Consider the following 20,016-nt stretch of genomic DNA (forward strand, 5'->3'; position numbering starts at 1 on the left):
TGTATCCCTTTGATCTCCTTTTGTTGTCGAATTGCTCTGGCTAGGACTTCATGTACAATGTTGAATAGGTATGGAGAAAGTGGACAGCCTTGTCTAGTCCCTGATTTTAGAGGGATTGCTTCAAGCTTCTCACCATTTACTTTGATGTTGGCTACTGGTTTGCTGTAGATTGCTTTTATCATGTTTAGGTATGGGCCTTGAATTCCTGATCTTTCCAAGACTTTTATCATGAATGGGTGTTGGATCTTGTCAAATGCTTTTTCCGCATCTACCGAGATGACCATGTGGTTTTTGTCTTTGAGTTTGTTTATATACTGGATTACGTTGATAGATTTCCGTATATTGAACCATCCCTGCATCCCTGGGATGAAACCTACTTGGTCAGGATGGATGATTGTTTTGATGTGTTCTTGGATTCGGTTAGCAAGAACTTTATTGAGGATTTTTGCATCAATATTCATAAGGGATATTGGTCTGAAGTTTTCTATCTTTGTTGGGTCTTTTTGTGGTTTAGGTATCAGAGTAATTGTGGCTTCATAGAATGAGTTGGGTAGAGTACCTTCTGTTTCTATTTTGTGGAATAGTTTGTGAAGAACTGGGATTAGATCTTCTTTGAAGGTCTGATAGAACTCTGCACTAAACCCATCTGGTCCTGGGCTTTTTTTAGTTGGGAGACTATTAATGACTGCTTCTATTTCTTTGGGGGATATAGGGCTGTTTAGATCATTAACCTGATCTTGATTCAACTTTGGTACCTGGTATCTGTCTAGGAACTTCTCCATTTCATCCAGGTTCTCCAGTTTTGTTGAGTATAGCCTTTGGTAGAAGGATCTGATGGTGTTTTGGATGTCTTCAGGATCTGTTGTTATGTCTCCTTTTTCATTTCTGATTTTGTTAATTAGGATGCTTTCCCTGTGCCCTCTAGTGAGTCTGGCTAAGGGTTTATCTATCTTGTTGATTTTCTCAAAGAACCAGCTCCTTGATTGGTTGATTCTTTAAATAGTTTTTCTTGTTTCCACTTGGTTGATTTCACCCCTGAGTTTGATTATTTCCTGCCGTCTCCTCCTCTTGGGTGAATTTGCTTCCTTTTGTTCTAGTGCTTTTAGGTGTGTTGTCAAGCTGCTAATGTGTGCTCTCTCTAGTTTCCTTTTGGAGGCACTCAGAGCTATGAGTTTTCCTCTTAGAAATGCTTTCATTGCGTCCCATAAGTTTGGGTATGTTGTGGCTTCATTTTCATTGAACTCTAAAAAGTCCTTAATTTCTTTCTTTATTCCTTCCTTGACCAAGGTATCATTGAGAAGAGTGTTGTTCAGTTTCCACGTGAATGTTGGCTTTCTATTATTTATTTTGTTATTGAAGATCAGCCTTAGTCCATGGTGATCTGATAGGATGCATGGGACAATTTCAATATTTTTATATCTGTTGAGGCCTGCTTTGTGACCAATTATGTGGTCAATTTTGGAGAAGGTACCATGAGGTGCTGAGAAGAAGGTATATCCTTTTGTTTTAGGATAGAATGTTCTGTAGATATCTGCCAGATCCATTTGATTCATAATTTCTGTTAGTTTCACTGTGTCCCTGTTTAGTTTCTGTTTCCATGATCTGTCCATTGGTGAAAGTGGTGTGTTGAAGTCTCCCACTATTATTGTATGAGGTGCAATGTATGCTTTGAGATTTACTAAAGTTTCTTTAATGAATGTGGCTGCCTTTGTATTTGGAGCATAGATATTCAGGATTGATAGTTCCTCTTGGAGGATTTTACCTTTGATGAGTATGAAGTGTCCCTCCCTGTCTTTTTTAATGACTTTGGGTTGGAAGTCAATCTTATCAGATATTAGAATGGCTACTCCAGCTTGTTTCTTCATGCCATTTGCTTGGAAAATTGTTTTCCATCCTTTCATTCTGAGGTAGTGTCTATCCTTTTCTCTGAGATGAGTTTCCTGTAAGCAGCAAAATGTTGGGTCTTGTTTGTGTAGCCAGTTTGTTAGTCTATGTCTTTTTATTGGGGAGTTGAGTCCATTGATATTAAGAGATATTAAGGAAAAGTAATTGTTGTTTCCTGTTATTATTGTTGTTAAAGTTGGCATTGTGTTCTTGTGGCTGTCTTCTTTTAGGTTTGTTGAGGGATTACCTTCTTGTTGTTTCTAGGGCGTGGTTCCTGTCCTTGTATTGGTTTTTTTCTGTTATTATCCTTTGAAGGGCTGGATTCGTGGAGAGATAATGTGTGAATTTGGTTTTGTCGTGGAATACTTTGGTTTCTCCATCTATGTTAATTGAGAGTTTGGCTGGGTATAGTAGCCTGGGCTGGAATTTGTGTTCTTTTAGTGTCTGTATAACATCCGTCCAGGATCTTCTGGCTTTCATAGTCTCTGGTGAAAAATCTGGTGTAATTCTGATAGGCTTGCCTTTATATGTTACTTGGCCTTTTTCTCTTACTGCTTTTAGTATTCTATCTTTATTTAGAGCATTTGTTGTTCTGATTATAATGTGTCGGGAGGTATTTCTTTTCTGGTCCAGTCTATTTGGAGTTCTGTAGGCTTCTTGTATGTTCATGGGCATCTCTTTCTTTAGATTTGGGAAGTTTTCTTCTATAATTTTGTTGAAGATGTTTGCTGGTCCTTTGAGTTGAAAATCTTCATTCTCATCCACTCCTATTATCCGTAGGTTTGGTCTTCTCATTGCGTCCTGTATTTCTTGGATGTTTTGAGTTAGGATCTTTTTGCATTTTACATTTTCCTTGATTGTTGTGCCGATGTTCTCTATGGAATCTTCTGCACCTGAGATTCTCTCTTCCATCTCTTGTATTCTGTTGCTGATGCTCGTATCTATGGTTCCAGATTTCTTTCCTAGGGTTTCTATCTCCAGTGTTGCCTCATTTTGGGTTTTCTTTATTGTGTCTACTTCCCGTTTTAGGTCTAGTATGGTTTTGTTCATTTCCCTCATCTGTTTGGATGTGTTTTCCTGTTTTTCATTAAGGACTTCTACCTGTTTGATTATGTTATCCTGTTTTTCTTTAAGGATTTGTAACTCTTTAGCAGTGTTCTCCTGCAATTCTTTAAGGGATTTTTGTGCTTCCTCTTTACTGTCTTCTGCCTGTTTAGCAGTGTTCTCCTGCATTTCTTTAAGTGTGTTATTAAAGTCCTTCTTGAAGTCCTCTATCATCATCAGGAGATATGCTTTTAAATCCGTGTCTAGCTTTTCCGGTGTGTTGGGGTGCCCTGGACTGGGCGAAGTGGGGGTGCTGGGTTCTGATGATGGTGAGTGGTCTTGGTTTCTGTTAGTAAGATTATTACGTTTACCTTTCGCCATCTGGTAATCTCTGGGGTTAGTTGTTATCATTGTCACTGTTTAAAGATTGGAGCAGAAGCTGTGTTCCACTCACCAGCAGTCCCAAAATCCTGTGGCGGGGGTCGTGGGTAGCTGGCGGGTGTCAGGCAACCCTGCTCTCCTGCTACCCCGGCGCTGATCCGGCCGGATGAGGCCTGTGGCCCTACTCAGGCCGGTTTCTGCTTCCCTAACTAATCATTTGAGTTCTTAATCATCAGAGAAATGCAAATCAAAACAACCCTGAGATTCCATCTCACACCAGTCAGAATGGCTAAGATCAAAAATTCAGGTGACAGCAGATGCTGGTGAGGATGTGGAGAAAGAGGAACACTCCTCCATTGTTGGTGGGATTGCAAGCTTGTACAACCACTCTGGAAATCAGTCTGGCGGTTCCTCAGAAAATTGGACATAGTACTACTGGAGGATCCCGCAATACCTCTCCTTGGCATATATCCAGAAGATGTCCCAACAGGTAAGAAGCACCCATGCTTCACTATGTTCATAGCAGCCTTATTTATAATAGCCAGAAGCTGGAAAGAACCCAGATGCCCCTCAACAGAGGAATGGATACAGAAAATGTGGTACATTTACACAATGGAGTACTACTCAGCAATTAAAAACAATGAAGTTATGAAATTCCTTGGCAAATGGATGGACCTGGAGGGCATCATCCTGAGTGAGGTAACACAATCAGTTATTCCATTCTTGAACATACCCAAAGACTATAGTCTACTATAGTGAGACTTGTAAATATTGAAAGCATAAGAAGAAACTTTAGAAGTATGTACTTCAAATCCTGGCAAGGACCCAAGGAGCTGAAGGGTTTTGCAGCCCCATAGGAGGAACAACAATATGAACCACCCAGTAACCCCGGAGCTCCCAGGGACTAAACCACCAACCAAAGAGTACACATGGAGGGATTTAAAAAAAAATAATTTTAACATTCAATTTCTGAAAAACCTGTGGGTAGTTTTTAATTTTAATCAACACCCCAAACACTCTGTGATCATGTACAAACTTCTAAGCTAGTTTCAAAAGAAAATAATTTTTGCCTGACTCATAATCTAGCACTTGGTGGTTTTTGGCTGTAAACATCAGTGACTAAAACCTATATTAGATCCCATCTGAACCTGTTTTGGACCTTGAATTCCAGACCCCTCTACCTCTCTGTTCTTCTCTTGACATTAGGATAGAAGCTTCTAATAGATCATTTGTTCCTTCTGCATCAATCATTGATGAGATATAGTGCTAAAATTTTTATTCCATAGATAATAATCTAGGCAGGCAGCACTTGAAATGGGTCCAACTTCCTTTACCCAATAGAATACTACTCAGCTGTTAAGAACAAGGACAACCTGAGGTTTGCAGGCAAATGGATGGAACTAGAAAATATTATCCTGAGTGAGGTAAATCAGGTCCAAAAAGACATTCGTGGCATTTACTCACTACTAAGTGGATACTACCCAAAATAAAAAATTTAAAAAGGTACTAAATACCCAAGGTACAGTCCACAGAATTCAAAAATGTTACCAAGCTGAAGTGCCCAAGAGAGGATGCCTCAGACCCACTTAGGAGAGAGAAAAAAGCAGTCACAAGTTGGGAGAGAGGGAGGGAAGTGGGATGGGAAGTAGATGGGGTGGGGGAGTCAGGGAGAGAGGGGATCCTGATCTGGTATTGGTTGAGGGAAAAGGACTGAAGCAACTGAAGGCCAGCAGAAGAAATGGAAACAGACATCTTCAGGAAATAGGAGGTTGGGGAGACACTCCAGAATGCCCCAGAGACCTGGGAGGTAAGAGACTCTCGGGACTCAAAGGGAGAGACCTTAGATGAAATGCCTGACAGTACGGAGAGGGAACTTACAGAGTCCACCTCCAGCAGGAAGACAGGGCACCTAGTGAGGGATGGGGTTGCCATCCCACAGTCACATCTCTGACCCATAAATGTTCCTGTCTGGAAGAATTACAGGGATGGAAATGGAGAGGAACCTGAGGAAAAGAAGGTCCAGTGACAGACCCAATGTTGGATCCAGTTCAAGGGGAGGTCCCAAGGCCTGAAACTATTACTGAGGCTATGGAACACTCACAAAATGGAGCCTATCATGAATGCCCTCTGAAAGACCCAACACTCAGCTGAAAAAGTCAGATGTAGATACTTGCACCCAATCAATTGACGATAGCAGCTGACCCCTGTTGTTGAATTAGGGAAGGATGAAAGAAGCTGAGGAGCAGGGCAATCCTGTAGGAGGACCAGTAGTCTCAATTAATCTGTAACCCCTAGATCTCTCAAGCACTGGACCACCAAACAGACAGCATACATCAACTGATATGAGGACCCCAACACACATACAGTAGAGGATTTCTCAGTCTGTGTTCATTCAGACATGACACACCTAACCCTCAAGAGACTGGAGGGTCCAGGGAGTTAGGAGATCAGGTGGGGTGGGAAGGTGGGGCCATCCACATGGAGACAGGGAGGGGGGAGGAGGTGTTGGGTGTGGAGCAGACAGAGGGTAGATTGGGATGTGGGGTGTGGGGGCTGGGAATGGAATATGGAGGGTAAAAAATAAATTAATTTCAAGAAAGGATAAGTAACAGCATTGATATTAGGGCATTATGGGCATTTCTGTCAAAGTCCAATAATATTGGTTAGGAAGCAATAGCACTCCTGCTTATTACACTGGATTTGAGATAGGAAAGATCCTAGCAAATGTTTGATCTGATTGAGTACCATTTTCATCCATGTCAAGTACTCTTCCTTTCTTTCTTTTTTTTTTTTCTGCTTTTGTTTTGATATGTTTTGGTCATTTGAAATATGCATTCTCTTATCAGATTTAGGGCCTATATTGTCCTCTATTTTTATTCCAAGTATTCCAAGGGCATAGATACATACTAATATAATGAAATTATTACAACTTTTTAAGGTATAGGTATTATTAGTGAATGTTTACGAATAACAAAATGGTGGACTTGAGCCTCCTCTTCTTCCTCCTGAAAATCCTCCCGCCTGGATATAAGTGATATCAACTGAACACAGCATAATACGTTGTAATAAGATTACGCATATAGCCATGTATCAAGGCTGGCAAAGTAACCCAATTATTTTAATAAAATCAAAGGACACAAAGACATCTTACAGCCATTTATTCTGCCTTAGAGTCCACATAAATAATAATAAATAAATAAATAGCAAACAGTTGGAGAAATCAAACTTACAATTCACAGTGATTTTATCACATATTTTAAAAGTAGTACATTACCTCTTTACTCTTATGTAATTAATTACCACAAACTTAATACTATTAATTATTTTTTTCTCATTGTTCTGAAAGTCCCGGATTCAAATTGGAACGTTCTGAATATAATTGGAGTAAGCACTTAACTGTTGTCTTTCTAATGTGTCTTGAGGCAGACTAGTGTCCTGCAATTACTCTGGTTGCTAACATTTCCTTATTATCTGCCATCTTTCCACTTCACTGCGGAGTTGCTTCCTTCACTCTTCATTCTCAGTATGCCATTCTGCAGGACTGATGGAAGTACCTTTGAGATAAGTCTGTGCACACGCATTTGATCCAAAGTAACCTCTTCCTCTTGACCATAAACCATATCTATCTTCAGTCTTTGCTGTTATATAAGGCTTCCAGGATTAGGCCTGAACAGATAGGCTGGTTTACTGCAGCCTTATTCAATGGCAACTCTGTTGACATATGCGTTTCTATGAATTATTAAAAGACAAACCAAGAGACATAATAACTTCATACAGATAATACAGTCATTGTCAAGCACATCAACATTAGACAAAGATGATTTCTAACCTTATTTTTACGTATCCAGGCTCTGGTAAAACTATTCCTATTGGCTTGAACTCAGTTATAATAGAGGTAAGTCATTTGGCAGCTACATTATATGTTCAGAGGGTACACAATTTTGTTTTGTCTGCTGGTACTGAAGGCACACTGAATCTTTATTCACCTCAGTAAGTTCATTGCTAATTTCCTTTCCATATCTGATCTCTTTTTGATCATTAAAGTGATGTAAATGACCATTGAAAGGTCATTTACAATTCTAAGACAATCACTAATAGATTATCTACTTAGCAATTATTTTACAATCCTGTTAAAGGTCTTATTCTGAAGACAAAATGATAGCAACAGACTATAAATCTGTGACCTCTACACACCAAAATATAGTAGAAATAATAATCACGGTAAAAAAAAAATCATAGTGTTCTATGGCTCAGAATTTATCACGGAATTATATATGTGCTGATGCAAGTGAGTGTGTCTGCTTTCCAGAAAAAGGGAGTATGCAACACTGGGGTAAATTATCAAGGACAAGGAAAATGGACCCATGCAAAGAGCAAAACATGAGAAAGAGTTATCATATTTAGCTAGAAATCACTTGTTTACCTTTGGTCTACTTAAGAGAAGTTGCCACCATGAGCTAAAGTGTAATGCCCAGTCAAACTCCCACTGGGTAGGATTAAATGCTAGAGGTAACATTTAGTTAACTCACTGAAAAATGAGTCATTGTAGCATGTCTCCAAATGTATGCCAGTAGAGAGTTTCACCAGCTACAGTGCCAGGAGAAACCACTTGGTTAACCCTCCATTTACTGTTTGCCTCAAAGTCAGGAAAATAAACAACACAGATGTCTTTAGATTTGATCTATAACCTTTAAGATTTCATAGTTTAAATTCTTTTTTTAAAATATTTTTTATTACATATTTTCCTCAATTACATTTCCAATGCTAGCCCAAAAGTCACCCATACCCCCCCCTCCACTCCCCTACCCACCCATTTCTACTTTTTGGCCCTGGTGTTCACCTGTACTGGCGCATATAAAGTTTGCATGTTCAATGTGCCTCTCTTTCCAGTGATGGCCGACTAGGCCATTTTTTGATACATATGCAGCTAGAGTCAAGAGCTCCTGGGTACTGGTTAGTTCATAATGTTGTTGCACCTACAGGGTCGCAGATCTCTTTAGCTCCTTGGATACTTTCTCTAGCTCCTCCATTGGGGGCCCTGTGATCCATCCAATAGCTGACTGTGAGCATCCACTTCTGTGTTTGCTAGGCCCCAGCCTAGTCTCACAAGAGACAGCTATATCAGGGTCCTTTCAGCAAACTCTTGCTATTTTATGCAATGGTGTCATCGTTTGGAGGCTGATTATGGGATGGATCCCTGGATATGGCAGTCTCTAGATGGTCATCTTCTTGTCTCAGCTCCAAACTTTGTCTCTGTAACTCCTTCCATGGGTGATTGTTCCCAATTCTAAGAAGGAGCAAAGTGTCCACACTTTGGTCTTTGTTCTTCTTCAGTTTCATGTGTTTTGCAAGTTAAAAAATGGGGCTCAGAGCTAAACAAAGAATTCTCACCTGAGGAATACCAAATGGCTGAGAAGCACCTGAAAACTGTTCAGCATTCTTAATCATCAGAAAAATACAAATCAGAACAACCCTGAGATTCCATCTCACACCAGTCAGAATGGCTAAGATCAAAAATTCAGGTGACAGCAGATGCTGGTGAGGATGTGGAGAAAGAGGAACACTCCTCCATTGTTGGTGGGATTGCAAGCTTGTACAACCACTCTGGAAATCAGTCTGGCGGTTCTTCAGAAAAATGGACATAATACTACCGCAGGATCCCACAATACCTCTTCTGGACATATATCCAGAAGATGTTCCAACTGGTAAGAAGGACACATGCTCCACTATGTTCATAGCAGCCTTATTTATAATAGCCAGAAGCTGGAAAGAACCCAGATGCCCCTCAACAGAGTAATGGATACAAAAAATGTGGTACATTTACACAATGGAGTACTACTCAGCTATTAAAAGGAATGAATTTATTAAATTCCTAGGTAATGGTTGGACCTGGAGTGCATCATACTGAGTGAGGTAACACAATCACAAAAGAATTCAAATGATATGTACTCACTGATAAGTGTATATTAGCCCAGAAACCTAGTATACCCGAAACATAGTTTAAATTCTAATCCTATACTGATAATTTTGACTGTTGACTTTTTGTTGTTGCTGCATATCTAGTATACTGTATCATTAACAGCCTTCTAATTCAGAGACACTTGCAAATTATACGCATGCTGTCACACAGAATGACATACAGAAAATCTCTCTCTAGAGAAAAACTGGGTTAGAAGAAATCCACCTGTGAATGTTTCTAGTTTCTGAGCTTGGAAATAGTGGAATTATAACTAAATTTTACTACAATAAGAAGGATGAGGCCCTCATTGTCTGGGAGACATGATAATTTTTCATGGAAATTGATAATTATCATGTTTATAAACTTCACCTAAAAGTGAATAGAAGTACTCCTTTGTTGGGAGCGACCCTGTTTGAATGATAACTGTCTTGTCAGCCATAAGTGCTTACATACAAAGTCTTAGCCTTAGTAGAAAAGTACTAGCTTAGTTGAGATCTCTGTGGGAAAAGTTGAGGTCTCTGTGGTAAAGTACTACTCCCAGTTAAGAACAAATAGCTATAGATCTTGTGGACAGGTACCTAGCAACCCTTCTATTTTGTTCCTCCTGCTGAACTTTTATCTAGCCAATATCCTGCTTTTGGGAACAGGTGCATTCCCCCAGAAACAAAGCAACTCTACATCATACCCCTCCCCATATCTTCTATGGATATAAAACCTCCCTGGGAAAATAAAATTTGTCTGCTTGATCAGTAATTTTTGACTTGCTGTCCATTCTTTGTGTTTCCTGTTCCCCCATTCTCTTCCAAGTGGTTTCCCGGTCCTTGTTCACCATTCTGCAGGTCAGGATACTCCTTTATTGTATGTATATGAGGAAGACTTGAGTAGTTAAGTATACCCTGGGAAGTCTTAGTTGTCTGTGAAGTTATGGTGTAATTTCATGCAACTGACTAATCAGTCCAGTTTTGTCAGTTCAAGCAATGGTTAACATTTTTTTTTCTTGGAGTAACATATGCACTCTCAAATTATACTATGTGTAGCATACATTATGTTCCTTATTTTGCTTTCCATCCTATTCAAATAAATCTATACATTATATCTCAGATGTGTGATAAATACCACTTCTCCATTATAGGAATTTCAGGAATAGATCATCTAGGACTCCCAGGACTTTGGACTGTTCTGTAAAAATTAGACCAAAATTATTCAAAGTTTATTATTCAATGCGGTTTCCTAGAGGGGTAAATAACATTATTAAAACACACATATATTTTGTTCTCTATCATGTTAACTGGGCTGGATAACAGAGGCCAGAGATGCCAGCTATTAAAGAATCTGAAACAGAAAGACTGAAAATTCAAGTGAGTTTGGGCTAAAATGTACGTTAGAGTTGTGACAATTTAGTAAGTAAAATATATAAGGAAGACTAAGCTTATAGATGTGTGGTTAAGCAGGTACATAGAATGCACAAAACTACTGGATAACTTTTCAGAGTTAAGTTTAATAATTTTTCCTCAGTATGATTTGGTCATGCCTTTTTCTTCCCAAAACTCCTTTGGAGCTTTCCCTATTTCCATATGCACCCAGCACCTAACATCAAGCATGATAGCTTTCTCAGTCTCTCAAAACTGAAAACAAGCATGCAAGCAAGCAAGCAAACAAACAAAGACAAAAATACCCAACAAAAGTAAAATGAAACTAACTGTCCAAAATTAAGCCTAGAATTTATTTTTTTCCTGGTTAGTAATACTTTGGCATGGGGCTTACTCGGGAGTGTGGTTGCAATATACAATGGCACTCCATTGTATAAATGGCTTTTCTCATTCTTTTTTTGGGTTTCAGTAGCAAATAGATTTCAGTTTAGGGATAGACCTTTGCCTTCATTTCTAATTTTCAGTGTTGGTATTGTTGCTTACCTTGAACCTGTATAGGCCTTGTTCATACTGACCTACTCTCTGTGAGTTCATTGTATTTATTTTTTTCTTCTTAAATTAAATTAAATTTATTTTTTCTTGTCTCATACAATATATCCTAACATGAGCCTCCTCTTCTTCCTCCTGAAAATCCACCCATCTGGATATAAGTGATATCAACTGAACACGGCATAATAAGATGCAATAAGATTAGGCATATAGCCATGTATCAAGGCTGGAAAGTAACCCAGTAGTAGTAAATAGGTCCCATACACAGGAAAAGGAGTCAGAGAAACATTAGCTTTATGGAGTCATTTACCCCATCTCACACCTACAACCTTTCAGTATCCTTCTTTGCATAGACTTCTGAGCCCTAAAGTGAAGAGTTTGGTCAATACATCCTAGTTGAGAATGGGTATTTAAAAAACTCCCACTCTATACACATTGTCTGATTGTGGATCTCTATCTTAATTACCATATATTGTGCGAAGACACTCCTCTGGTGAAAGTTGACTGATGCACTTATCTGTGGGTATTACAATTTGTTATTCAGAATCACTTTCATGCTATGTCTTCTTAGAAAAAAAGTAGTAGTAGGTTTTTACTTAGAACAGTATCTCAGCTTCTTTACCAGTTAATATGGCAATATATGCATTTCAACTTATGAAGTAGACCCTAAGTTGAGTCCAAAAGTTGTTGTTTGTATTTTATAAGATTTGTGAGTCAAGTACTCTAGTATATCTTGCAGCAAGTCTGTGTTGTAGGTCACAAGTTTGTAGCTGACTGATATTGATGGTTACTGCTCTTTTATTGCAACATATAAATAAAGTTCTAGTATCTTTAACACTGAAAGGGATGAAGTTTCTAATTATATATCAGTTTATGATGATGAAAGAAGGTATCCTCAGCAGTATGGCATTACCTCCAGGTTGTAGAGTACAACCACTAATCCTAGCAATAGTTTATGATGTTTGGAGGGTTCCATAGGGAATCTTGAACAACAATTCAGGAAGATGTGATGAATTCCTGGAACTGAACTTCCTACTTGCTTGGATTCTTTGTCTAGTTGCTGTATATTATCCTCCATTATGTAGTGGCTCAGTTTAAATTCCTTTTATATATCTATACATTTTAGGAAGCTTCTACAACCATCTGGTTCTGGGCAACTTCATATAGAATAAGGAAAGCAAATCCATATTTATCCCTCTAAACACAATTCAACTCTAAATAGATGAAGACCACAACATAAGACTAGATAAATAGAATCTGATAGAAGAGAAAGTGCAGATAGGTTTGTACTCATTCACATACCAAAAAGGGCTTTCTGAATAGTATATTAATAGCACAGACACTAAGACCCAAAATTAGTAAATGGAACCTCATGAAGCTGAAATGATTCTGTACTTCAATGTTAGCCTTCAAGATGGAAAATGTCTTTATCAATTATATATCAGACATAGGATCATAATCCATAGTACCTAAAGAACAGCAACAAAAACTCACAACATCAAGAAAATAGACAAAGCAGTTAAAATGCAGTGCAAAATAAATGGAGATTTCTCAAAAGATAAAAACATATTGGTATTATATTAACTGAGAATCAATTTTAAAAGGCTCAACATCCTTAGACATCAGAATACTGCAAATTAAAATTACTTTGAAATTTCTTCTTACTCCAGTCAGAATGGACAAGATGAACAAAATGAAGGTCAACACATGCTAGTGATGGTGTAGAGAAAGGGGAATACTTATTCGTCGTTTTTTATTTTGTTCACTGATGTAGCCACTAAGAAAACTAGTCTAGAAGATCATCATGAAGCTGAGAATTCATCATCCACTTCAAGATTCAATTATATTGGATTTGTACATAGATGAGAGAGAGAGAAAAAAAGAGGGGGGATGATAAAGACAGCAAGAGACAGAGAGACAAAGACAAACAGAGAGACAGACAGGTAGAGATAAAACCTATGTTTTGCTACAGTAATAGTTAATTTATACAAGTTTATTGATATTATATTCATAATAACCTCAAGCTTGATCAAGCTTAGCTAGTTATCAACTGATATACTTATAAAGAAGATATGGTAAATATTCACAATGAAATATTTACATGTTAAAAAATTATGAAATGTAGAAATAAATGGCTATAGCTAGCCATAGTCATCCTCAGTGAGATAATTCAGAATCAAAAAGACAAACACTGCATTTTCTCTTAGATGTGGATGTTAGCTTTTAATCTTTTGATATATGTGTTACAATTTAAATATCCACAGGGCTTAGATTGCTATTAATAGACAATGGGGTGGAGATCGCTCAAGAACAGGAACAAAGATTATAATATTCTGAGAAGATCAAGGGTAAACTAGAAAAGGAGAATTAAACTTGGAGTAGATTGGAGAACATTGAGAGAGTATAGAACTAAATGACTTTTAAAAGAATTTTTTATCTTATTCCATTCAGAATAATTATGATTAGAAAAAAATGTCAAAAATTGTTGCCAGAGATATGTTGAAAGGGAACTCACATCATTTTTGGTGATGTAAAGTAGAATACCCACTTTGAAAATCATTCTAGAGAGTTCTCAAACTAGAAGTAGAATTCTTATGTCCCAGATATGCCACTTTTGGGCACACACCCAGTGGACTTTATATAATACCAAGATATTTTCAATTCATATTTATATCTTCGTAGTTTAACAATAGGTAGGGAATAAAATTTAGTTATATACCCAACAGTAAATGAAGGAAAAGAAAAAATTATAGTACAAATACACATTGGAATGTTACTCAGCTGCAAAAGAAAATTAAATCAAATTCATAAGGAAATGGATGGAATTTAAAAAATAATGATTGTAGTAATTCCTGCCTAAATTATAAATGTGATATATTTTTATTTAACTCTTTTATTTTGTGTGTACACATGGAGTACAACATGGAATACAAGTAGAATTCAGCAAAGTAGAAAGTAGTTTTTTGGGGAACACATTAGTCAAGATAAGTAATAGATTATACCTAAGAAAAATATAGTGTGATACAACACTGAGACCTGAAACTACTAACCAGGGGTATGTGATAAATCAGAAGAAGCAAGGGGGTACTAACAAAAATAGAGGGGGTACAAAAAGCTTCACGGAAGCTTACTAACTCGTAACTCAATTTTAAGTAAAACAAGTGAAATAATAGTAGAACATGACATGAACAAAGAGGTAGAATATTTAGGATTAAAGGATTACTTGAAAATGGACTATTAGGGAGTCAGGATGGTAGTGAAGAGATTAACTTTCACTAAGTCTCCATTAATTGGCCTAATGGAAATTCTCAAGTTGGTATGTTAATTAAAACAAATAAACAAACAAAAAATACCACCATCACCACCACTAAAATCAAAATAGCTTTACAAAAAGTAACCTATATGGGTGTACAGCTTTCAGAAGACATGGATTATTTAATTAAAATAACTGTATACGTCATGGAATACTTTCCTACAAGTTATTCACCATAGAAAAATCCAAGGTCTCCTAAAGAATGCAGACTGTTTTCATTTACTTACTATAATTACTGGTTTAGACTCTATTGTCCAAAATACCACACATTAACTACAAGCTCTCATTTTTCAACCTGGAAGACTCTTGGAAGAAGTATTAAATAAAGAATATCTGGAAACACTAAACAGAGTTGGTGCTGAATTTTCGTTGTCAGATAAGGAAGGTTGCCAAAGAATTGGTGAATTCATGGGAAGTTTGTCAGAATCTAGAAGACATTGAAATAAGGGGTAGATATCTATAGATAAGTCACATTTCTATATCCATGTGGAGTGGACAAAAAAACTAAGGCCATACTGAACATGCCCCATTTAAGCTGGTATTTACAAAAGCAGATTCACCAGTGTAAAATATATCTCTTGCAAAACAAAGGCTTCTCTCAAGAACATGAAAGATCCAAAACACACCCAAGTATAGAATGGTATTCTGTCTTGTCCCGTCCAGCAGGTCCCAGTTATTTGTGGGTGCGTGGGGGACCGCAAACCTGAAAGAGAAATGAGCGAGAAAGAAGAGCGGAGACCAAGGATTATTCCTGTCAAGGTTTCAGTTTATTAGGCTGAAACGCCAGGTTATAAGCACACAGTGAGGGGAAGTAGGGAGGGGTTGAGGGGGAATTAACAAAGAACAAAGAAGTGGCATCTGGACATGAAGGCCGAATTCAGACTGCAGGCAGGAGGCACTCTTGAGTCTTATCTCTGGAATGTAGATCCCTCCTTAACAGTCCTGGGTATCAGGCTGGGCTCAGCACATAACTCATGTTCTTAGAAGTCTTGGGAGTCAGGAAGAGATAAGGAAGAGAGGACTATAATTCAATCTTTTAGAGTCTTTGGTGCCAGCAAGAGATAGGGAGGAGGAGGCGACTGGCTCCTTAACACAAGGCCATTTGGCTTATTAGGGTGGGAAGCTGCGAAAGGCTTACTTTCTCACAGTATGGTCTCCAACACTGTCTCTTGGATCCCACGGAGGACAGACATGGTGTTAACAATTTCTAACAGGCACTGCACTCTAACTTCATCTTAGTAGCTGAGACGTTCTCTGTTTTTAATTCTCAGAGCCTGTAGAATCTGTATATTCTCTCATTTATTTTTCTGACTCGGTAGAACCTCTATACACTCCTTTTTATCTAAATCAGAATGGAACTAAACTTTTACCTGAATGCAGTAAATTTTCACCTACTGTGTAGATGACACGATGTTTTGTGAGATACCCCAAAACTTATTGATGGTCCTAAGCTGGAAAAAAGTAAAAAGCTTCAATGAGTAGGAATTTATATTTATAACTGGAGACTGGAACAGATATAATCATCAGTCCAGGGCATTGGCTATAAAATCAAACATAGAACTAAAACAGTGAAGATCCTGAAATACTCAACCATACCTATTGAATATGAAGTTATTATCAGGCTAATAATGTCGAAAAACTCTTATATGGCTCTTCAAGGAGGTACTAGACTAAGGCACAGATATATGTTTTTATGAAGTCCTTGTGGGCAGCTCTCAATGAAATTGCATTTTTAAAACAGAAATGCCATAGTGTCAGCTTCTACACATCTTAGGCAGTAAGTGTCACTATGGTCTGTAATGTTTCACGCTGAAATTCAAAGAATTTTAGATACTGAATGAGTTTAGAGATTGTGCCTTTTCTACATATCTGAACTATTGTACTCCAGAAGAAGAACTGAGTTTGTTTACTGTATAGTACAATGAAGATGAGACCTTCCAATGGTGAAAGATTATTTCAATTTATAGTAGATTAGACTACTCTTTCAACGCAACCCAGCATACTTTTAAACATTATTGCAACATTTTTACACTATTACCATCTTTTGTCCTATCTCAGAAGTCTCATTACTTCTTCTAGCATCCACCAATGTCTATCAAATTAAATTATTAGCTTGTTAGCAGTCTATTTTCAGTTGTTTTTCTACACAAATATTTTAATTATGATTTGACATTAAGAGAGTTTATTAAAATATTTGTGGTACAGTATACTGACCCTTAGTTATTGTACTGGAAATGAAATATAGAACATGAATTAACTTAGGAATAAACTGTCACTACAGTTTTCTTCATTATTCTTACCTCTTGCTTTAAACCCAACTAGCTTTACTGGAAGATTGAAAATATAACTTGGAGCAAGAGAAGAGTCAGATCCCAAGCACAGTAATCCACCAAAAAGAAAAGGTTCTCACTGAGTGGTTCAAAAGCATGCTGTAAATATTGTAAATTTTATAGAAGGTATCATGTAAGTAAATATATTGAACATGTATCTGTTAACAAAATTTAAATCTACTTCAAAGAAATTATGAGATACCCTAATTTTCTTTTCGAGACAGGCTTTCTTTATGTAGCCCTGGCTGTCCTAGAACTCACACTGTAGATCAGGCTGGCCTCAAACTCTGAAATCTGCCTGCCTCTGCCTCCCAAGTGCTGGGATTAAAGTCATGCATCATCACTGCCTAGGAGGATACCCCAATTTAATAATATGAACGAAATAAAGTTTAAAAAAACATAGACATTTTTTAAAAAGTACAAATCCCAGAATACCATAATACACACACACACACACACACACACACACACGCACACACAGAGAGAGAGAGAGAGAGAGAGAGAGAGAGAGAGAGAGACAGAGACAGAGAGACAGAGCGACAGAGCGACAGAGAGAGAGTGTTTAATTTTTAACAGGGTCAAATATTGAGGAAAGAAGAATTAACATGAGGACTCTAAAGAGGCCTGCGGCTTTGGCAATTAGGAGGTCACTGGTGACATTCAATCGTACAAGTCACCACATAAGTTGGCTAATGAAGATAAAGCTATCAGATCCCAAGTGTATCATAATATCAGCCTTATGATGAATGATATTATCCACAGGGTAACACTTACTGATGACTGGGATTGTGATTAAATTGCCATAGAATACCAATGGGAATGTTCATTGCAACCCTTTAAATACCAGCAGTGCGATTAATACTCTAGAATAGACATGCTAGAAAGAGATAGTAGTTTGCTACTTATATCACTACTGAATTTCATGACCCCCTTGAGGACTTATGATGTGAAGTTCAGTGCATTTGCTGACATAGAGTTAGTTCAGCTTTATTAGGAATAAGAAATTATCAAAATGGTGTTTCAAAGAAAAATAAAAACATTTTAATATATATATATATGTTGATTCTATTCTATAATTTATATGGTTATTTCCCCCATAATTTAGAATATTTTTATGGCAGAAAAATCAGGGCAATTGTCAGTTGACATAATTTTAAGAAAGGTCACTTGTTTTTTATTACTTTCAGGAGAATACTCTATTCTACAATAGAATAGAATATTCTAGTAGTATTTTCTGTATTTAAATTCAGCAATACATAATTAGGTGTATTCTTTTTTTATATTATGAAAGGAATTTTTCTTCTTTCAAATTTCATACATTTCTAGATATGATAGTATTATATCTACAATTAATTTTAAGTTACCAGGTTTTTACTATTCACACTATTTATTGCTCAAAAGTTGCATTGGACACCAAGGGTTGAATGTGAGTGTGTGTTTACAGGGAGGTAGACCAGATTGGTTTCACACAGGTTATGCTAATGAGCCTATTTTTACAGAACACAACCAGAAAAGATTGTCTTTCTTTTGCTGCTTTTGTCTCTGTGTGGGTTCTTTGAAAGGGAAGTGCCACAAAGTTAATTTTTCAAGTACTGCAAAGAACAAAGTTCTAGGAAGTAGAGGATAGCAAGGTTGAATTAAGTGTGTGTATCCTTGATTTTAAGTGAGCTGCGTAAATAATAGGGGTCATCTAAGAATGTCACTGTTAACCTTCAACAGATAAGATATTTTTCTTATTTTCATTTTTTTCCAAATTGTGATCTGTAAGCAAACCTGTGAATCATGCCTTATGGTCCTCTCAGATGACAAGGTACTTCAACCATTCTCAAAGGTGACTCTTTCATACATAGTTGCTTTAGAAGTTTTCATTTTCATTCAGCTTTTGAAGATATAAATAGGTATGACTAGTTAAATGTCTCTGCAAAGAGATCAAGGCAGCCTCTTCTCACATTCTGTCTTCTGGTAGCATTTAAGTGTAATAAATACATATATTCTACATCTCTTTCCTCACACATTATGAGGCAGGTTAGTATGCACCAGGTTTCTTTTATTTACTACTAATCTATGTTATATTTCGCTTTCCCATTTTCTTATATTCAGCAGTGTGATTTCTCTCTTCATAAATAGTGTTGTGACTAATATAACTCTATGTATTTGTCACTTACACAGCTGCTCAGCCTGTATCAATACAAATTTTTACTTCTCATTTTTAGCCTCACAAGATTTGAAGATCTCTTTTAAAAGAAACTGGATCAAATTTTTTAAACCCAGGCCCATTGTCAATTAATTTTATTATTGAAAATAATTTTCATACAATATATTCTGATTATGAGTTCCTGTTCTACAACTCCTTCCAGAAACTCTCCACCTCCCCTACTACCGAAATCCACACTTCTCTTACTTGATCTCATTTAAAACAAACAGGGTTCCAAAAACTAATAATAAAACACTGTATTACTTGAAAGTTAACACTTTATTAATTTCATTGGCCCTCAATAATATTTCTTTATAAATTTTCCAGCTCCCTTTTGTCAGTCCTTCTATCCTGATCAGTGACTTCCAACTCTCTCTAGTTGTTCTTATTTCTTCAGACTAGAATGTCTGTTTCGTCATTCTTGTTCACTTTGCCTTCTTCCCATAATATCCTGGGCAATTTCACTCCACCATGAATGTGGCTTTTAATTCCAACATTTGCTAATGATTCTCAAACTTACACTTGCAGCAATGTTCTTTAACTGCGATTCCTGAACATATAGCTGCTTCCTGCCCATTAGTCCTTGAACATTTATTATTGGTTCAATTTGATATTTCCTGAAGCAGGACTGTTGAATCTCATAACTCTGAAAACAAACAGAAAACATGTTCCACTTTTATACATACCAGAATAAGACACTGAACTCACACAGTCACTCCAGAAAACGTCCTGGAGATAGTCTTTTCTCCATGTATTTCTCTGTCTTACTAAACCTCTGCTTTACTAAAAGTTTTTAATACCTGTGCCAATCAATGACAAGGGATTAAAGTCTACATAAAATGCCACCCTAATAATTGCAAAAGATATCTGACCCACATCTGGTCTACCTCCCTTTCTTGTTCTAGGACACAATGTCTCTATATGAGTTCAAATTACTCATTTCAAGTGTAAATGAGATAATAAAAATATATTTTAAATAGCTCCTTTTCAAA

The sequence above is a fragment of the Mus caroli genome, unplaced genomic scaffold (assembly GCF_978045245.1).
Source record: "Mus caroli unplaced genomic scaffold, Mus_caroli_1 scaffold_13, whole genome shotgun sequence".
Taxonomy (NCBI): domain Eukaryota; kingdom Metazoa; phylum Chordata; class Mammalia; order Rodentia; family Muridae; genus Mus; species Mus caroli.